Below are 21,451 nucleotides of genomic sequence, written 5' to 3'. Positions count from 1 at the left end.
CAACACAGGCAAAGTCTACTTTGCAATGAGCTCTTTATTGCTGTTACAATCGCCTGTTCTGAAACCACAGAAACATCACTGAACTTCAGTTTTTTTATGGCACAAGCAAGACTGGAGACATTTTGGAGTTTATGCCTGACATTTCTGGAGGTGAGTGAGCCTTTTCATTCCTGTCTAGCAGGGAAGGTAGGCAGAGACTACGGCTCTCGTGAAAACCATTAGAACAAACTCTCTGAACGCATCTGAAGAACTGGACTTGCTGAGAACATACACAGACTGTGAAATAGATGAGGAACTGAACTCATCCAGATAAATATGTCCAAGGGATTTCCCCGGGAACAAAAGTGTCTGTAGAGTCCTGTTTCTTGTGTGGTTTCCCCTCAAAACTCTACAGAGCCTCTATATTTCGCATCCACTCCCCAGACTGAGCCTGAATTCTCTTTCAGAGAGAATGTACATGAAGCTTCAAATATTTGGGTTTGGTTGTTTCTGGTTTTTGTTTGCTTAGTTTTTTTTTCAAACAAGTTTAAGAAAAAGCTTTTAAAGGCTTGCATTCTATTGCAACATGTTGCCACTAAATTGCTCTTACAATCTTAAAAAAACATAATAATCAATAAATAATTCACTTTTGTAAATTAAATTGATTTTTACAAGCCAGTATTGAAAATACAAAATTCTCTGTTCAACACAAACACATGCCACTCTTCCCTCCTATTTCCTTTTCAACAGTTTTATTAGAAAGTTGTATCTTAGGACCTGAATTTCAATTGAATTTGTGATCTCTGATAAACTGACTGTGAAGCTTAAAGATACTGTGGAAAGCAACATCCTGTAATTTCCTAATTTAAAGGCTGGCAATAACAGCTAATTCTTCAGCAGGAGCTAATGAAGGACATATAAAGCAACATTCTGTTTTGCAAATTAGAGATGGGTACTTAAAGATGAATAGAAAGTGAGACCTTGTGTTGCATTGCAGTCTTTATATGATAAAGAATTGCAGTCCGCTCCCCTTCTCCCTTTTGGAGGCTTGCGGGGTGCTACTACTAAGGGTCTCCTAGGACAATCTCTTTGAAAGTGGTCAGGGGCACTTTTGGGTTTGGCTCCTTCCTGCAGTCTTAGCTGGGCACTTAGTGCTGTTGCTAACGAGTCAGCCTGATGTCCTACTGAGCCAACCCCTTGACAGGCGCGAACCAGGTCAGCAATGCTGGAGCTCTCCCTCTTAGGAAGGGCCTGCAAAGCTCTTTTACAGTCTGGGTTCACATTTTCGAAAGCCAGCTGCCTGTTAAGTATTTGTCTGGCTTCATCATTTTCAATCTGCCTGTCTAAGACAAACTGCAGCCGATTCAAAAATTGGATCTTAGGGCATGCTTAGCTATTACCTCGTATATCTCTCTACGACACTTACTTTGTGCAACTATCGAACTATAATCTCCATCCCCGGTTAGTTGATGTGCTGTGACGCCTGCTTGTGGGTCATTAGCATATGCAGAGCAACTCTCCCTAAAATCGGTTAGCCACATGTTGTACTGCATGTTAGTAAGACTTATTTTTAGTAGGTTCTTCCAATTGAGTGGCATAAAAACGTAGGTGGAACTTAGGGTCTCTAAAAACGCAAGGGTGTTAGCGGAGGACACGCCAGTTTCCCTTACCAGTTGCCTCAGTTCCTTTGTCAGCTCATGTGGCAGAGGTTGGAACTGAGGGGTCCGATGTGGGCGAATCACGACTGGGCATGCTTGAATTACTTGCAAATCTCTCACCCATAATGCTTCCTCCTGACACAGTCCCCACCTGTCAACTGATCCTTCCCCGCTTGCCTCCTCGCTCCCTCCAGACGGAACTATCTCTGGTTCCTCCTCCTCATCCCCCCATGCCACCCCCCCTGCAGCCCTAGTGAGCCCGGTTCCCTGTGGGGGGGTGGTGCTGGGTGGTGGAGGTGGCAAGAGGGAGGGGCCACTCCCCTCCCTCGTGCCGGCAGCTGGGGTGGGGCAGCGCTCGGACCGGAAAAGACGGATCAGTTTCCGGTCTGTTTGGTGGGCAAGATGGCAGCTCCCCTGGTCATTCGCAGCGGGGGGGGGGGCAGAGACGCTGGGTTACCCCCCTCATCACTGTAACAGAGCCCCATGCACTGATCCCATGGCTTGGGATCTCACATTTCAGGCTCTGTTCCCTCCCGGCAACCCATGTTCCTGTGGCCCCTGGCTCGCGACCCGTAACTTAACTCATGAACGGTTCCTCCCCCTCCCCCCGTGGACCTCGTGTGTTTGTCCTACGCCTAGGGGTCGGGCTGCTGCTAGCAGTGTGGGCAGGGGGGTGCATGTTGGTGTTGGATGCTTGTATTGTCCGTTCGTGGGCTCTGTGTAGTGCAGACATTATGATTTGCCAGGCTGAAAAGGCGTTGTTAGCCTGGGGGTCCCCCCCGGGCTTTTAGTTTTATGAAGTTTCCTATTTTATGCCAAATCTCTATGTGAAGAGCTTCCACTAAGGGCAACTCGGGTACTGCTGCTTTAATGAAACGTACAAGCTCTGTTAGTTCAGCCCTTGTGGCTTGTATGTGGTATGGTTTTAGCAGAATGGCTAGTGCATCTGTGTCTTGTGAGGTTTTCGTGGAAACAAAGCCTCCCATATTTACCTTAGTCTCCGTGCAGCAGGCACACATGGGTGGAGTCCTTTGTCTGGCTGCAGAGTTTCAGTTTATTGACTGCTTTTCCACGGTTTTTTTCTTCTTAGCGTCTCTGTCGGTGTCCGGCGGGGCTCTCCGGCGGCTCCGGTGGCATGGGAGCGATGGAAGACGGCGGCAGGCAGTGGCGGTGGGGCAGCCCCTCGGTGTGGTGCACGGTCCTAGCGCTGCTCTGGAGGCGCGGCAGGCATGGCAGAGAAGCAGTGAAAGGTTTCTTCAGGGTCTTTGCTGCTTCTGGTGGGTTTCTCCTTGGCGTGGAGGCATTGCGCTGGCATGGACTGGCAGAGGGTGGCTCTGGGGGTCCTTTGGTACACTGGACACTGTGGGGGGGTCCGGGTGCTGGCGGGGTCGCGGTGTGGCTTTGGTGGGTCCCGCACAGCTTTTAAGCGTAGCACAGGGCCAGTGGAGGCAGCCGTCCCGGTGCGGGGTCCCTGCGGCGGCTCCCGCGGCGGTGGGAAGGGAAGGGGGCGCGGCCGGCGGCATGTGCGTTGCTCAGCCATTTTCCCGCGCTTGCAAACTGCGGCATGTGCAGGGGGAGGGGCGGTGGATTGGCACGCGGGCGGGCGGCAGGCTGCTCGAAGCTGCAGCACTTTCCGCTGCGTGGGAAGGTGTGCCGGCGCAGAGTTTATGGGGTTGGGCGGTGGGGCTGGGGGTGTTAGAGAGACGGCGGCTTTTTCGTGCGCTTGGCTCAGCCGCGGCGGCGGGGGACAGGGGTTTCCCGTCCGTTTTAGTGTGTTCCGCCGCCTGGGTTTTCCAAGCTGCGGACACGCAGCCGCTCAGGGAGCAGTCCTAGTCGCAGTGTTGGCGCTAGCGTCACTCTCAGCTCACTCACCGCTCCTCGAAATGTTGGTCTCTTTTCCGCTGCCTCCAGCTCTTGCCCCGGTCTCTCGGCTTTTTTTCTTTGTTCTTTGTTCTTTGTTCTTTGTTCTTTGTTCTTTGTTCTTTGTTCTTTGTTCTTTCTTCTTTCTTCTTTCTTCTTTCTTCTTTCTTCTTTCTTCTTTCTTCTTTCTTCTTTCTTCTTTCTTCTTTCTTCGTTCTTCGTTCTTCGTTCTTCTTTCTTCTTTCTTCCTGTGCACTTTTCCCTAATATTTTTGAGCTCACTATATTAACTCCCATTTCTCATATGCGACTGAGACAACAGTTTTACAGACGTCTAAGTTTTTTTCGGTTAAAAAAACCCCTGATTCAAGGTAAGCTAAACTTGCCTAATGTAGGTTTCATGCCCCAAGTTCGGGCGCCACGTGTTGCGTTGCAGTCTTTATATGATAAAGAAATACAGTCCGCTCTTCATGAGGTGGAAATCAAAGAGACTTTATTTGAATTTCGTTCCCCCTTTTATCCCCTAAAACCATGTGACCTTCTAACCAATGGGGTTGTCTGTCCCTGCGCATGTCCCTTGGTTTCCCTGCCCCTTGGACACGCCTCCTACAACCTTGTTTAGTTTAGGCATCCTTTTGCTTGCACACAGACCCACTAGGGTCTGTCAGGACATAGGTATGATCCAAAGGCTATTGAGACTTGATTGGATTTACAGTTCAAATGACAGACATTAAGGAATGAAAAACTGCTTAAACATCCACTCCTCTAAGTAAAGGGATCTTAAACTACAAGTAATTGTAGGAATACTTACTGTCAAAGTAAATTATTTTCAATGTCAACAAAAAAATTGTTTCCTAATGTTGGTATCTCTCTTTTGCCCTCTGACTTCCAGCAATGCTCAATGAAAATATCTGTGATGAAGAGCTTTTAAAATGAATACAATGAAGAGCTTTTAAAATGGCAATTAAATTCTACGATAAAAACACAGCAGAAGTGATTTTTCCCACCTTCACCTGTGTGGCTCAGGCCCCTGAGCAGGGAGTGAGGAGAGGGGAGGGAGAGAGGGGTGGTCACAGTGTCCCTGTCCCTTGGCTTGTGACAGACTGGGGGGAGAAAAGGGGTGAACTAACTCAGTGTGCTATGGCAGCAAAAGCACAGCTTCCTGATGAGACTTTAAATGTTCCAGTTTAAGGCAGGACATCATGAAAATCGGACCAGCTTTGAAAAAATCGTGGCAAACAATCTGCCAGATGTAGTGAGATCCAGCCTCCTTCCTCAGAGTGAAGAACAGAAGGAAAACCTCCTTGTCAGAGAAAACCCTCTCCCTGAGGTACCCAGGCAATGTTCTCCAGCACTTGATGAATGCCTCCTGTGGATCCTGAGCGTCCTCAGCTCTTACCATCTTGAATGATTACTGTAGCATCAATTAATAAATATGACAGCAAAAAAAATGCAACTACGTTGTTATATTTTCAAAACAGCACTAACCCAGTTTATCTTCCATTGCACTCATCTTTCCACCGCTAGTCTGATTCCTGCATTTCCCGCTAAAAGCATTTATCTATGTTTCTTCCATTATATTGCTTTCACATCTTTCCTTCAGACTACTTTCTTATCATCTGATCTCTGACTTTCTTTCAGTATAAATATCCCATGAGTGAAATATGAGTTCATTTTAAATGAGCAATAGCAGTTACAGTGAAATCTTTACATTGTATTGGTGATTTTGGGATTCTCAAAGTCATTTCCAATAAAGACCTCCCATAATGAATAGGTAAATTTCACATTCTTAGTCTGAGTGTTACATTTTTTCTCATTCAGAAGCTGTGTTTGTTTTAATAAGTAAAGTATAAACCACAGAAAAACCAAACTGCAAACTTTCTTGAAGCTTTTCCTGCATTTCTGTGTTTACTGAGATGAATAGCTATAGAAGGAGTATAACACCAAGACTGGAAGATGCTGTATTGCCTTTGGCTAACTGAGAAAAAAATCACCTGCCTGTGCAGCCTGAAGACAGGATGTGTCTCAAGCTGCCTACTAGTTTCATGGTGCAATCCAGAAAAATCTTTGGGTATTTAATTGACCTTAAGCTCATACTGATGAACTTGAGAAATAAGTCTGAGCATTGCAAGAGGAGGGAATCCAAAAACTGCACAGTGGAAACTTGTGTTCTTCCTTACTGACGTCTTGTTTTACTCTTGGAGTCATGTTCTTATAGCTCGTAGAATTTACTTTGTCCAGCAGAAAATCCCTCTTGTGTGATGTTCCTGAGCCGTGAGAAAGATAAAGGGCCTTCCATACTTTAAAAACAGGGCATTCTTGATTTAGATACAGCAATATGAGTCACTTGAGAAACTGATTGCATGCTTTAGTCCTAATCCTTCTAACCTGTATTGAATAGCAAAATGAAAGGTATTTGTTAAGATAAAACAAACAATAACAGCCCAAATTTTATTGGCTTTAACCTACTTTGTGAGAACAGGCACACAATTTATAACACACCTGAGAACTTCACAGTGGCAAACATTGAGGGAACTTGGGTCATGAGTTACACCAGGCAAGGAACTGTTTGTGCAAATGTTAGCCCCACTTCAGCCAGCATCACATCAATCATGGCTCTGACGCCTAGGAATGAGCAGATTCCTTGCCTGATGTAGTTGTGGTGCGGATTTCAATGCTTTTGGTTCTTCAGTGTGTGTATGCAATGCAGGATGTACACAAGGGTTGTTACACTGCATGTGTGAGTACAAAAATCATTTTTGTGTAACTACATGTCTCCACAGACATGTGAGACATGTAGAACATCATTCTTTCTGTGGGTGGAACTGAAGTGGGACTCAGGAGTGGGACTCAGTTTAGCTCCTTGATCCTCCTGCCTGCCCAGTGTACTCAGCATCATTAACTCCCTTAGGTGCCCATTTTTGGGATGGAAAACAATGATGCCTTCATTTACATCTTTAGATTATTCTTGGTGGCACAAACCTGAAATATTATAGATGATCTATTCCTGTGTGTTAAGAAAACCCAATATAACCTCATCCTGCATTTCTTATCTCTTAGTTTCTATCTAGTGATAAAAATTATGAATAAATATATAAAATAAAGTTTTCTATGACTTCTCAGTGCCATGCTAGTTGCCAACAATTTGAACTAGGCTATACAGTCTTTTATTTTACCTTTTTGGGAGGGATATATATATATATAAATTTTTGTTTGTTTGTTTGTTTTTGTTGTGTTTTGTTGTTTTTTTTTTAATAGAAAACCTCCGATTTTTCTTGAGGGTAACAGTTCTAAACAAGAGAAAGACTTTAGGTCACTCAGTCCTTCACTTCAGTCCTTATTTTCTTTCTCCATCTCAAAATAAAAAAAAGCCAATATATGGACTGCAATTAATATATTCACGTATTTGAATTCCTGAAACCAACCTGAATGCAGAAGGCAGTGTCATTCTCTCTTTACCTTCCTTGCATGCCAGGCTTTTTTTCCTGCCCACTGAAACTGGTCCTGGCATACCATAAGCCGTTTGGCAGTGTGATTTTTTGTGTTGAATTCTGAATAGAATAGGAAAGCAGAAACTGATAGTGTTAGCTACATCTTATTTACAATCGTAAAGTGTGATTTTTGAGGTTTAGAACTGCTATGCTCATAAAAATGATTTTCTAGTCTCTGAGAAAAAACCCTTGAGATCACTTTAGTGTGCCAATAAATGCCACAAGTATCAGAACCTGACTATGCAATTATTTTGCGGTGCAGTTCACCGATGTTGTTGTTACTAAACCAACAATGCACTTGGTATTTCTATTAAAGTGTCCTCTTATTCCAGTAGAAAATGTGATGAAAGAGACATTTACAGAGGGAAAGGCAACATTCCAGCTTTTGAATGTGTGTAGGGGGACCTAGTGATTCCTGGCAGGAGCATCAAGCATCACTGATGTAGGAGGGGGCATTCCCCTCCAGATCTGTCTCTCATCTCCACTTTCCCTGCAGCCACCTGGGATGGTTCCTCCACAGAGATGACCTGAGGTCAGGTGGACATTGGCAGCTCATCTCCCAGTGAGACCTTGACATTTGATCATCCAGGCACTTGTCTTGAAGTACTTCAAATGGTGAGCAGAGAGCTCACTGATCAAATGTGCTACATAAGACTTGCAAGGAAGACAAAATACCTTGAAAGAAACTTCATTTCACAACTTCTGTCACAGACTTGCAGGTCCAAGCATTTAATGAAACATAACCTCATAAGGATGTATCATCACTTTCAGTGGTACCAACCAAGCAGCACTTTGGTCCCACATTTGAATGTGTTCTGTTTCCAATGGCAGCTGGGGACACATCCCCCTGAGCTTTCTGTTATGAATTACATTAATTTATTGCATGAAACCAAGATCCACCAACCCTGTAAGTCCTTCTTATTCAGTAAGAATGTAGCTTCTTCACTTTCTATCACATTTAGCCAAACAGTTGCACATAGGAATGGATAAGCTTGCACAAATTTGCTGACCTGTGTAATCTAGTAAAAATATGGTTGATATTACCAAATTTTAACTGTGGACATGTGTTCTCAAGCAGAACTCTAAGAAGTTGTCAGAGGAGGCTTTTAGACTATCCCAAAGTTGCACAGTGTCAAAGAAAAGGGATTCTCACCTTTGCAAACTGCAGTGTTGGTTTGGGAGATGTCACATATGACTGAAGATCTGCACTGATCTGAAAAAACAAGGACCTGCTCCTTGCACCTGAGTGTGATGATGAAAGACAAAACACAGCCTGTCGATACACTTTGTGAATGGTTTTCTGGATTGATGGTATACAAGCGGCTGAAGTCATATTTCAGATACTTGGTGATATTACGTGACATGACACAGACACATTAATTCTGAATTGTTGAAGCAATTGTAATATGGAAAACACAGAACTAAAGCTTTGGAGTAGTGTGTTTTCCATTGAATCAGCCCAGAAAAGTGAATCTTTATTCACAAAGAACAGTAAAAACTGTTAGAGAAAACAATTGTTTGTAATTTCTGTTTGAAACAGCAAGGCAAGTGAGAACAAGGCAAAAAATTTTCTCTTAGGAAGAACACCAACTGTCTTTCACGGTAATTAAAAGGCAGATTTTTGAAAATCTGATAAACTTTCCCTCCAGTGTGTTGAATGGAGGCAGCCAACAAACTGCTGTGTTCCAGAGGAAAAACAAAAATTCTACACCTTCACTGAGCAGGAGTAAAAGAATGCTATGAAGGCATCATATTTACCATTTTTCAAAGAATTAAGAAAAAAAAACAAACAACAAAAAAGAAGCAAAGGTAATGATTTATTCTTGCAGCTGTTGTTTGTTTCCTATGGCTGACTGAAACAACTAATTCTTAAAATATATTTATCCCATTGTCTTTAAGACAGTTCAAATCACAGCCTCATTAAATTGTATTGGCTGTTAATCAACTGTAAATATTTAAAACAGGCAGTCAATGCAGTGAAATGAAATTTAGATGCTTTAGACTGCTCATTTACAGATGTTATTCAAGATAGTTTGGTATAATAGCAAGGGAATGTTAAGAAAGGAGCAGTTCAAGCCAGAAGGGAATATTTTGAAATGTGAATACGCCTGTGGATAGCACTGTGCTGCTTTGATTCTACTTTGGTTAAGTATATCACCAGACTTTTACAAAGACTTGGTCTGTGCCATACAAATTTAGCTCTGTAATGTCAAAACATTTTCTAGCAGCAGCAGATCAAAAACTGTAACTTGTGTATCATGTGAGGTTGGTTTTATCTCCTAAAGGAAAATATGGCTTATGCCATGGGGCAGAGTTTGCTTGTTGAAGGCTCTACTTTAGAGATGAAAAAATGAAGAATGATAGTGGAAAGTTATAGCTTCTTTTGCGACTTTGCACTGCAGACTCTTATTGAATATCTGGGACTTGGCAGCAGCTCTTGTTTTCTTTTTCTGTCTTCCTATTTCTTCATGTTAAAAATTCTATGAAATTAGTTTTTGGTGGAAAATTCATACAGGGCATGGCAGAAGTGAAATCAGCAGCAGCTGGACACTCCAAGGTTTAACCCTTACTTATTGCTAGCAGTAATGAAAAGATTTATCCACCTCATCCTCTAGGTGTTTTCTATCTGTAGCACACTTCTGCTGTATTAGTTCATATTTCTCCTCCGTTTTTACTCTGCAGTCTCAGCCTGAACATTGTACATGCAAAAAGGAGCCAAGAAACCATGAAAACTGAGGAGACAACAGGTTTGTCCTGTGACTTTGGCATCCCCCAAGTGCCCAGGAAAGGGAAATGTTGTGAGACTTGTTTGATGTGAGACTTGCTCGTTATGAGCCAGAACAACAACAACAATAGCAACAAGAAGGGGGGATATGAATATAAGCCTCACCTCTCCTGGAGCATCCTCCCACCTTGAAGGTGGCACATGCAGGCGTCCTGCCAAAGGGAGAAAATCAGGCTTGTTTTTACAATGACTGTTTATTTTCTTCTTAGGAAAACCAGCAGTTCCCTCCCAGTGGTGTCAAATCATACTGGTGTGTGTCCCAGGGGACAAGATAAAAACCCATTCTGCTCTGAAAGTGGTTTGCTGCTCAGCAAGCAGCAGCATTACACTCCAAATGTACCAAATGTCAGCTGCTTTTCAACAAGGGGCACCTTGGTAACCACTTCTCTTGATTCTTAAGGGCTGCCCAGTGCCAAAGGTACGCTGAAGAAATAAATGTTTTAATGTATGCAGAAAAGAGGAAGGATCCATTCATAGAGAAAAAGATAACTAATGGATGAGATTCAGCTTTATGCTTCTTTTCAGAGCACTTCAGAGGCTGTAAAAGAGGTATTGAAACTGAATATAACCATTTCATCCCCTATAAAGTGGAATTAATGATCTAAGCTTGATACAATGATTTTGTGTCTGCAGAAGTGTTTTGTCAAGTCATCTAGTTCTTACTAAAAAAGGGCAATCTGTGCAAAACATATAGGATATTTTAAGTTCCCTGTTTCTTTTTTAACTCTTGCTTGTTTTGATTTTAAGTTTCCCACAGGAAAGAAAAAACCCAAACACACACACATAAAACTGACCAACCAACCAAAACCCCAGAAAACAAGAGTAAAACCGCAAAACCACAAAGGTCCACAGAAGAGATGCATGAAACTTCAGAGGCTACATTTTTTCTTCGTTTTTTTTAATACTAGTGTTATCAGGAAAGGGTCATTTCACCTCTGCCTGCTGTTGCTGAGCCTGTCTTCAGTGTCCTGTGCCTGGTTTGGGCCTTTTCAGGACAAGAAAGTTCAGGTGAGGCCAAGAGGTGGTTGTGTGACTGAAGGACATGACATCCAGGGGGAAATGGGCAGAACTGCAGTTACTCAGCCTGGAGAAATGAAGGATAAAGCAGAGATTTTAGCAATGCCCACAGCTCCCTAAAGGGAGGGCAAGGAGAGGCACAGTAGTCAAGTGGTGCAACAGAAGACACTGGACATGAGTAATAGAAGAAGCTTTGACCAGAGACCAAAACAAGAGATCTTCACAAAATCTTCCAACCACCTGGACCAAGGGCAAGAGACTCTGTGACATCTCTGTCCTTGGAGGGGTTCAAAACATGAATGGTGTGATCCTGAGCACACAGATCTGATTTCAAAGATGGATTCAACTTAGAAGATGACCCTGATGGGTCTGAAGTACATAACTTCCAGGTCTCCCTTCTGACCTGAATTATTCCTGATTCTGTGATCTCCAGGCTGCAGACTATCTTAAAATATTCCTAGCTGTGAAGCCCAGTGATTGTCTCCAACAACAGCCAATGGCACATGCCATTGGGAAGAGTACAAGCACAGGGTGGGACATAGTATACTATCTCCCCAGTTTACAAAAATTGATTCAAGGACACAGAGTCAAAGGTGGTATTTTTTTACTGAATAGCCCTCACCGGATTTTCCATGCATCAATCTGTCAGGCTACCTTAATTTTTAGCTTTCCAGCAATCCTGAGACATGCTCAGGTGTTTCTTTCTTAGTGGATTAAGGCAGTAGACTGGACATGCACTGCGTTTCCAGCTCCCACGTGGAGTTGCATTGCAAAGTCATTCAACCTCTGTTTCACAGTCACTCTTGTCCTTGCTCAATTCAGCTGTGAAGTACTAAGAATAAGGACTGTTTCTTCTGTAACATTTGTGTGCCCTTAGCATGTCATAGGTGTGATTAAAGCAGCAGAGACAGGAGAATGGTTACACTGGGCAGGACCATATCCAAGGTCATTGCATTGATAAACAAAGTGATGTGAACCACTGTAAGGGTTAGTGACAAGCACTTGTATGTTGCTTCTTCAAATCTTTTACTGTGCATTATTCTTTACTGTCATATTCCACAATAGGGCTTAAAAAAAAAAAAAGAACAACAAACAAAAGGACCAGACGGAATGGCTTCATGTATCCAATAAGCTCTTTATCTTTTCTGATGGAGAGAGCCCTTTGATTAAACTCATAGGTTTGGATCCAGTACACTGTAGTAAATTAAACACTCCTGGCATTTTAATTAACTCATATTTCTACAGCTAAGGCAAACCAAATATGGATGATACTGAAAAATGTATCCTGTTCCAATTATTGTAAGGGACAAATGTTTTTTAATTAACTTACCAGAATCCATGAATCTTTGTTTTAAAAAATCGATTCTCTTTTCAGTAATTCAGTCATTTATGTAGATTTTTTAAAGTAGAAAAAAAGAAGATAAATGGTTTTACTTACAGAATGTGGCCTGCAAAACTAATCTGCAGAAGTGTGACTCTTCTAGTTTCTCAGTCAACTTTCATCCTTTGTCTTTCTGATTTGCAAATTTAAAAAATACATAAACCCAGAACTCTCTGAATCCATGATCTATTGCACTTCATCATTAATCTTTCAGACATTCTGACTTCTTTATCTGAATTTTTGACAAAGAGGGAGGATAACTGAGTCAGGCCAGCACATTGGTGTCGATCACTGGAGCTCCACTGTCTCACTGTGGTGAATCACTGCATGTGGGCCAGTTGTGTCTTTGGAGCAGAGCTGCAGTGCTCTGCAGTGATAGCTGTGATGCTGCATAGAGCAGATTTTTGGACATCAGGCAATTAAAAAAATCACAGTTTGTAAAGCTACAGAAAAAAAGGGATAATTTTGTTCTTGGGTCTCAGAGTTCAAAAAATCCCTGTGAATTTTTCTGTAAATATCAGTAATGTTAAGTGAGGCATCTGAGTCAGTTCTCACAGGATGGAGCTCTTAGCAGGTCCTTCCAAGCAGGCAAAAGGATCTTTCAAACAGGAAAACTTCTAAAAAAGCTCAATTTTACAGTGTTACAGCTAATTTTTAGTTTCTATTTTAATAACAAAAAAAGAAGAAGTAATGGAGAAAGGAGGACTTCAAACCTTTTCTTGATATGTTTGCATTCTGTCTTCTCATTGCTCATTTAGGGAGGAAATGATATTTCAATGGGCAAATTCAGACTGAAAGACACAGTTCCTGAAATCCCCCCCAGTATTCTGTCTGACCCTGGCTCACCCTATACCTGCTTGTTGTCCTTTTGACTAATCAAAATGCGGATAAAATCACCATTTGAGATAGGATGTTGCAAGTAAACTTACAGTCATTAGAAGAATCTTATTTTAAAAGAATTTCAGCCATTAAAATAAAGAGAACGTTAACAGATTACAAGCACATCTTCCACTTTCAGCATCATTCTTTAAGAACTGCGTATCTTAACTGAATGAAGTCAATTTTACAAAATACTCTTGGTTTAAATTCAGAATTTCCATCTTACTTTAATATACAATTACTGTGGTAAGAGCAGCGAGATTACAATGAAAACTTTTTTCACTGCATTGGAACTGTTTCTGACTTCATATTTAATTGTGCCTTGTTTCCTCTGCTGATATAAATAGAAATGTCATCATGTACATACTTTTGTTGGGGTTTCTGAACAGTATTTCTCAGCCATGTCTTTCTTTGTGAACTTGTTTCACAGCCGCAATTTGTGTGCACAAGTACAGGACACCTGAACCTTCCCATGACATGTGGAGGGCTCTTCACAGCCAAGCCCACATGAAACACAGGGTACGGATGGGATCTCCCAGTAACGGAGGAAACTGGGGATTCAAAACTCTGGTTTACTGAACAAATTTAGCAGCTTTTGCAATCATAAATTGTTCTCATTAGCCTGAGAGATCCTGGATGTTATTTTCAATTAAGGATATTCCCTTTCCCTCTGCCTTTCCCCCAGGCTATCACTCAGCCTGCTGGGGGCACTGCCTCCACGATTCAGGGGTTGTGTGAAGATTTTGAAAACCAGCAGGAAGGGATCTTATCCCCCACCAGATCGGTGATCTCTCCAGAGGTTTCCAGATGCTCCTCTCCCTTTGCCCTTTTCAGGGGGAGAGGGCAGGGAGGATCAAATGACTTCTATTAAAATATTTTTTACTGAGGACAATCTTTAAAAATATTAAGTATTTAAAACTAAATGGCAGTTATGCTTGGTTACTATCATATCCATCAATTTAGTTAATTGAGAAGATGTGCATGTAAACTTTAAAGTCCTTGGTAAAAGGTAACATACATACTACAGAAAGCACAAGAAGAGTAAACAAAATTTCATTTATACAATTAAACTTCCCACATTCCCCATCAGTTTGCTGCATTGCTCCTCAAATCTGGTTTGCAAGACAGACATATGTCCAGCAATGCTTTCCCCGAAAAAACACATTGTACTGTAGGAAAAAATCCTGTCTGACAGAGGTGATCTCCTACACAGACTGATCTGCAATCTGTCACATAAACAGGACAATTTTTCAGCCTGAGAATAACCAGGCTGGTGTGAAAAGGGATCTGGATGAGGACACTTCTACTGGCACTGGCTGGTCAGTGAACAAAGCTGCCAGTGTTGAGGAAACTGTGCCCTTGGTATAACCAGGGGTAGGTCTTCTGCCAGGGCTGGAGGCAACATATCACAGGGATATGGACAGCTACAAAACCGTTAAGTATTGAGTAAAAGTGTGGCAAAAAAAGGATTTGATAGTTCTGAAAGAGACCTGCCCTTCCAATATGTGCTGTTCCTGCCTTCTGATCTCAGCCCTATGATGTTCTCTTTACCTCCCCTGGAACCAGCATGAAATTGTCTGAACTCAGGTTTTCTAACAAGGAGGTTACCTGGTCACTTTCTGATATTTGAGGTGTCCCTGGCTGGTCTGGCAGCACCTGGCAAATGGTAGATTTTAAAATGGCCTTAGTTTCAAACAGGATATGTGTTTATTCAGTGTATGCACATGAACACAACTGTGACAAATAATACCTAACCACACCACTTGAAACACTGTCCTCATTCATTGCAGCTCCAAAATGTGGCATTTCCTTGTTTTTATTAATTTTTAAACCTGTTCTAATTGACTTCTGCAAGAACGTAATATTAATTGTGTCTATTTAAATGTATTAAACATCAAGTAGGAAAGAAATTACAACTTTCTTTTTTTTTTCCATGTTAAAATTTTTGCCACTTGAAAAAAATATTAAATATACATCCTTATTTTCAAAAATATGCGTTTTTTTCTTTCAAAATCTAGAACTGGAAAAGATGATGCACATAGATTAATGTTGTCTATAAAACAAAAAAAATTATTTTATTTAGTTGTGAGTGGTACTTATTTTTTTTCCTATGTTAATCTTGAAGTTTGCATTTCTTTTAGCTAGGTTCTTTCTGTGATGAAATTTGGAGTATCACAATTTTCCTCTTTGCATTGCTGTTTGACTGCCATCCTGCCCATGTCAGTTTCTATTTTGTATTTCCAATGTCACAGGATTTCAGAAATTTTTAGTGAGAGATATTTAGGTAAATTTTCAGCACTCTTTCCCCCTCCTCTGGATTTAAATAGTGACCAGGACCTGCCTGTGGCAACACATAAAGGGAAATTTTTTTCCAAGCCACTGGGTAGGGAAACTGAATAAATAATCAACTTCATGTGTCATTTTCACCTCCACTCCCTACAGCCCATCGTATTTCTGTAATAGAGGAGCAGAGCTGACACCTGTTTCCTACCCTTCATGCTTTGCAGACCATGTTTATTCTAACCCTGCAAAAGCATTTGGTCACCCACAGCAGTCACATCTATTCAGATCAGCCAATCCCCAACAATGCTGTAGAAAAAACAAAGTTAATTAAAGTACTGTGTTATGACCCACTGATTAATTATTATGAGCTGTTTCTGCCCGTGGTTTTTATCGGTCAAGAAGAATATTCCTTAGGAAAACAGAGATACCATAAGTCATGAGACTGCAGCAGAAGCAGAAGAAAGTCAAGGCTCCTTGTCCAGACCTCCAGAACTGAACTGGTCCTCCAGGCTGAGGGACCACAGTTTTTGTGGAACAACAAGGGAAATGTAAGAGTCAGGACTGACACAAATAGCCTGATGTTCTAAGCAATTGCTGATCCTTGAATCCATCTGTGGGAAGCTATTGATTCCCTATCTCACACCTGTATATTTAAATTAATTCTAGGTTCTGGGTTGTGTTGGCTTGTTTGTTGTTGTTGTTTGTTTTTTTTACAATATACCTTGGAAAAAAATCACCTTTTTATCTATTTTCCTGATGAACTTATCTTGACTTTACAGCTGTCTTCTCAGCTATTCTGTGAATGAATGACATGAGTCATAATGAATGTGGCCCTCAGAAGGAGTTTGCAGTTAAGACTTGTCATGAGCTACAGTAAGTGTTGTCTTGTTTTAGTAACAGCATCTTGCAAAATGTGTTGTATTTTGATAACAGGAAGGTGGAATAATCCGTCATGTCTCAGAGTGCTGGAGAAGGGCAATGAGTTCCCCTCCACCTCACTGTTTATTTGCTCCAGTCTCAAGCACCTCCCAAAAGCTGCATTTGTGCAGCTGCTCCTGGACTCAGAGAAGTGTAATTATAGAGGAAATTCCCCTGCCCTTTGTTGGAGAGAGAACATGCTCATGGGCATTAGCAAAGAGAAAGATGAAAAAGCATTTCACACACATGTTCCCCATGTGCATTTCGTGAAGTTTTTGTTATTTATATGCCTTCCAAAAGGGTTTTTTATTTATTCATAGATGTTAAGAATAGAGCATGAGGGATGAATAAAGGAAATGCTCTTTTCATTACCACAGTGATGGTAAAGGCCAGCATGGAGACTCTCTCCTCCCACCAACCCACACACAGATCTCTACCTTTCTTTTTCTACTTTAGGATAAAATCCAGGCCAGGATCCCAAATTCCCCACAACAGTGTAACTTTTACAGAGAGGGCCCATAAATCTCAGATAAGCAAAATAGATAAGTGAACGATGTTTTACTGGATCACTATGGACTGAGAAATTCTGGGTAAAATCCAGAGAAAATACAATATTTAAGATGTTTTTGTCAAATATATGTATGTATGGCCAGTCTTCGCGAACGAAGATTTGGGAAAGGTCATCACCCTTCCAGCCTGCGCAGTGGATTTTTTAGGTGAGACACAGTGTGTGCTGAACTGAGCCCACCCTTTAATCCTGAGGTTCATCTGCCGGGGCCGAGCGAAGCTCGGACAGTGGCAGCGAAGTCCTCGGGACGTAGGTTTGTTTAGAGTGACCTTCTCTTAGATGGATGGCCTTACAGGGCTGACAAGCTCCTTCTGCCCGGGGAAATCCTCTGACCGGGAATCGAACCCGGGCCGCGGCGGTGAAAGAAATATAATTGTGTGAGAAAGTGCACAGGCCAATAGTTCCATTTCACTCTCACTTCAGTACATTTTTCCTGTTGATTCATTAATTACTTTTTTCTCACTGCATGAATGTCAGTGTTATGTTAATGCCTTTTTCACCACAATTTAGAAATGCAACTTATCAGAGCATTGAAAAAAGCATATTTTAACTTTCAGCTTTTGATGAAAAATATTCCTCTTTATAAAGCACTCAAATCCAAGTTTCTCTGAAGGCCAGAAATTGTGTTAATAGAAGCTAATTTAATATGCACTTAAAAAGTTAAGTTTATGTATAACTGGAAAAAACCCTAATATTTTTTATTATTAGCTTTTTCTTTCAGAGTTATTTTTTCTCTTCCCCTTTATTCTATTTTCTGCAAATGCCCTATTTTACCCAGGAGAATTTTCCCACGGAATTCTTGCAGAGTCTTGCAATAGAGTCAAATGATTCATGTTAGTACAGACACCTGACCAGACTTTCTGCTTCCCAGTGTAAGGCCCATGATATCCATGGGATTTAATCTAAAATAAAAAGCAGTGGGTCACTCCAAGTTTGAAAAGGCAAAGGTGATATCAGACAACTCACAGCAAGACTATTGGTTAAAATAATTATGTTATTTCTAGGGTACCAGCAGGAAGGACATTCTTGAGCTGGTTCTAAAGTAGCTGTAGCTACCTGTGAGTGCTTATCTTTTCTCTGTAAGATAACTGAGCAACCTAAATTAAAAAAAAAAAATCATTAGGGATTAGGTTAAAAATTATCATGACGAGCCAAATTTTCTCAGATTTATTCCATTCAAACATGAAGAGTTGTAACTGATGCTATAAACTAAGCTGAGACATCATGTCATTATCTCCAGGAAAACATATTTTTTGTTGTTTTTGCCATCAACTGTGAAGTTCCTATATATTCTGTGAAAATCCTGCCAATCTTTATGAAGTCAGCTTGTTTTCATAGGGGCTCTTTAACAGATAGAAGATAAATAACTATAGGATAGGTCATCACTATCTTGCAGGCAATATCTAGTTTTTGATTCTCTCAGCTATTAACATGCATAGAGTCAGAAGCAGAGACAAGCTTGGGATGTTATATTTTTACTTTCTAGTGGAAAGAGAGGATACACAGAAAGCTGCCTTAAGTAATACTGTGTTCATATACATACTCACCTATACAGCCACCCCAAATATCTCTATATTTGTATATGTATAGTTTTATAGCTGTCTGTATATTTGTATTTATGGCTTTGGAGGAGTTCTGGCACAGTTGTAGGATCATTTGGTATGATTCTGTGTCCATTGTAGCCACAAAGACATGAACTGAGACATAGCTCTTCTGTCAGCCCAGTCCATCTTGTTGTACCTCAGAGGGCACTGCACAGACCATGAACATCTATCCAGTGCCTTCAGGGAATATTTACATACAGGCCCACAGGCAACTGAATGTCCATGTTAAAATATATCCTGTTAGGATGTCACCCAGCACCAATATTCAATCAGAGCAGCATAAAAACTAAGACATAGTGAAGTTAAGGTTAAGAAAACCAGAGACTACAAGAGGTTTCTGTCTGGAGAGTTCCCCTGTGCAGTTAGCCACACTTGCTTCAGTGAACTTCAGACAAAGTCTGAACACCTCAGTCTACAATGCAGACTGATGGAGCCCAGCACAGAGTAGGGGTGAGGACAAGAGCTGACACAGCTGATGAATCTCTAGGCAGTCCTTGAATATGCACAGTATGCCAACACCCTCAGATATTGTTGTGAAACACTATGGCAAATTTCATATCAATCCCTTCCCCCCAGCTTTTCTGCAAATTTCCTGAACCACCCAACAGAAGAAATCACTGTGATCCACTTATGGGTTTCTGAAAGGCTGTTCAAGGGAAGCCAGAAGGGATAGCAATAGTGCTAAACATTTCAGGATTTTGGAGTAATATCTATAAAACTCAGCTACATTCTTTCAGAAGACTAGAGGTGCCACAGCTTCTAAATGCCACACACTTTTTTCATTAGAGAATTCAGACATTTAGTAAGAAAAACAGGAGACTGAAACAGAAAAGTAGTGACTGGATGTTGCTATGTTACAGTGATTTGTCTGAGAAACCTTTGCAGTGGAGGTAAACTGCAGAAATGGTGCACTACAAAGCCAGTCATATAATTCTGGTCATCTCCCCCTGTGTGCCAGAAGATTTCCCTGTTATCCCTGGCAGTGGATTTCCCTGTGAAAAACCAGGAGATCAGAGTATGTGGGGAAGAATCCTGGGACTCAGAGAAACATGCAGCCCCATGAAGATCCAGATGCAGGGTCTGCAAGGTGAACCAAAATCTCTCTCCCACAGCACAGATGCAGTCTGTAATGATCCTGCTTGCCATGAGCCTTTTTAAAGACTTGGAAACTGAGGTTCTCAAGCAATTCAATTTGTTTTGAGACACTACCTCAATTATTGTGTATGCAAAGTGAGTCTTAAAGCAATTAAACTAATTATCATCTCAAATGTGAAGTAGGAAGAAACAGACTGTCTCAACAATCAAATTAGTCTAAAGCAGGAATCCAGCTCTTGATATATAGGACAAAAGGGAGACGCTTTCATCTCTCTTGCTAACTTTTTCCATTGATGTGACACTGAAAAGTTCCTGATATGACACTGAAAAGGTAAACCTGAATAATGGAATTTGTATAGTATGTTTAATGTTTTCAGTAGAAAAAACTAGATGTACGTGTGCATTACGTCTATGACTACAAGTCAGATCATTTATCATAAAGAACATCTAAGGCTTTTAATGTGGTGAACATCAGTTTGAAAACTAAATTTACATCCTCATTAGTGCACTCATTGCTGCCTGGGACCATTCCTAGACACAGAAAACCGGTTGGCTATACCAACAATTCATTAGGTCAGTCCCTGGCACAGCTTTGGCCTCTGCTGACCATCAGGTAACTCTGTAATTGCTGGGCATGACACGGCAGCAAGAAAACTCCAGACCTTTCCTAACTTGCAATTTGCTTTAAACCATCTTGTTCTGGAAACAAAGAGAGCTCATGATGATCAGCCTTTGTCTCTTGTGTGCTTGTTCATGTCAATGGGCAAAGGTGTTTCCAAGTACATTGAATTTTCTAATTTAGACACAGCATTTGATTTTCAGCTCCATGGTAACAATTGCAGTATAGAAAAGAAGATGTTTGCTTTTACCCAGAATCCTTACTGGTTTCATTTATGTGCAAAATGTTTTCTTTTTTGAACACCAGCACTTTCCAATAAGAACTTCAGCTATTTTTTCATACTTCATGCTAAGGACAGAGCACCAGCTGGAAGACTCAGTCACACCACCAAGAAAGAAAGCACTTCTTGGGCATCAAAACCTTGCTAGAGTGCTGGACTATTGTTTTCCAAAGGCTGTCTATGGATAAAATACAAGCAGGATACATCAAGCCCGAGGGCTAAAGGATGAGTTACAGAGATACAATGAACTTAAAAAATGCCCAAAGACTCAGCATTCTCTGCCATGATGCACATGAACAGAATGAGGTTATGTGAGTGCTGCAGTGTAATAAAACTCTGTCCCAATTCTTCCTACTCCTACTTGGTAGTATATGACAAGTATAAAGGCAGTGGGAAAGAAAGGGCAATGTGTCGTGCATCTTGGAAAAAGGATGAGTGAGTTAAAAGTTCCATTTCACACAAGAATAATGTACTTTCCTCTTAAAAATGAATCACAAGACTCTTGTGTACTTTATATCAACTGTTGCAGGTTTGTACCATGTCGTGGAAAAAGCATATTTTTCAAACAGTTGCTGAAATTAAAGGGGAAAAATAAAAACAAAACAACCAACAAACCCAAGCCCAAACAGAACAATATTTAACCAGAAACAAAAATCTACAGAGAGGCAGAGATATACCAAACTATTCAAAATTAAAAAAAAAAAAAAAGATACTTTTTTTTCATTAAGAAATCTTGCAAGAATTAACAGTGGTAAGGTATGAAGAGGTAAATCATAAATCTGGATTGCAGGAAAAGGAAGATTGCACACACAGAAGTTTCCAACAGCACACATGTGATCAGTGCTTTTTTAACACCCCTCATCTCTGATGAGAAAAAGATCACAAGGGTATGTCAAAGACTCATGACCTCTTACAGCGATCATTACACTACTTATATGGAGACCTTATTGCAGCCTTTCTGTATTAAAATGGACTTACAAGAAAGGTGGAAGGAGGGAGAGATTGTTACCTGTGTATACAAGTTTTGCAAACTTG

At 41.1% G+C, this 21,451-nt stretch overlaps 1 long non-coding RNA gene across 2 annotated transcripts; it reads left to right on the top strand.

The window, feature by feature from the left end:
- Positions 1–1,686: 1,686 nt before the first annotated feature.
- On the top strand, positions 1,687–4,952 carry LOC135406573 (uncharacterized). Of its 2 annotated transcripts, none has more exons than XR_010426346.1 (2): positions 1,687–2,021; positions 4,389–4,952. It is a non-coding gene; the product is annotated as an uncharacterized LOC135406573 (long non-coding RNA). The 2 variants fall into 2 exon arrangements; XR_010426347.1 differs by lacking the exon at positions 1,687–2,021 and adding an exon at positions 2,951–3,285.
- Positions 4,953–21,451: the final 16,499 nt, after the last annotated feature.

The sequence above is a fragment of the Pseudopipra pipra genome, chromosome Z (assembly GCF_036250125.1).
Source record: "Pseudopipra pipra isolate bDixPip1 chromosome Z, bDixPip1.hap1, whole genome shotgun sequence".
NCBI lineage: Eukaryota > Metazoa > Chordata > Aves > Passeriformes > Pipridae > Pseudopipra > Pseudopipra pipra.
Note: the sequence above shows the minus strand (reverse complement) of the source record. Positions and strands in the feature narration are given on the sequence as shown.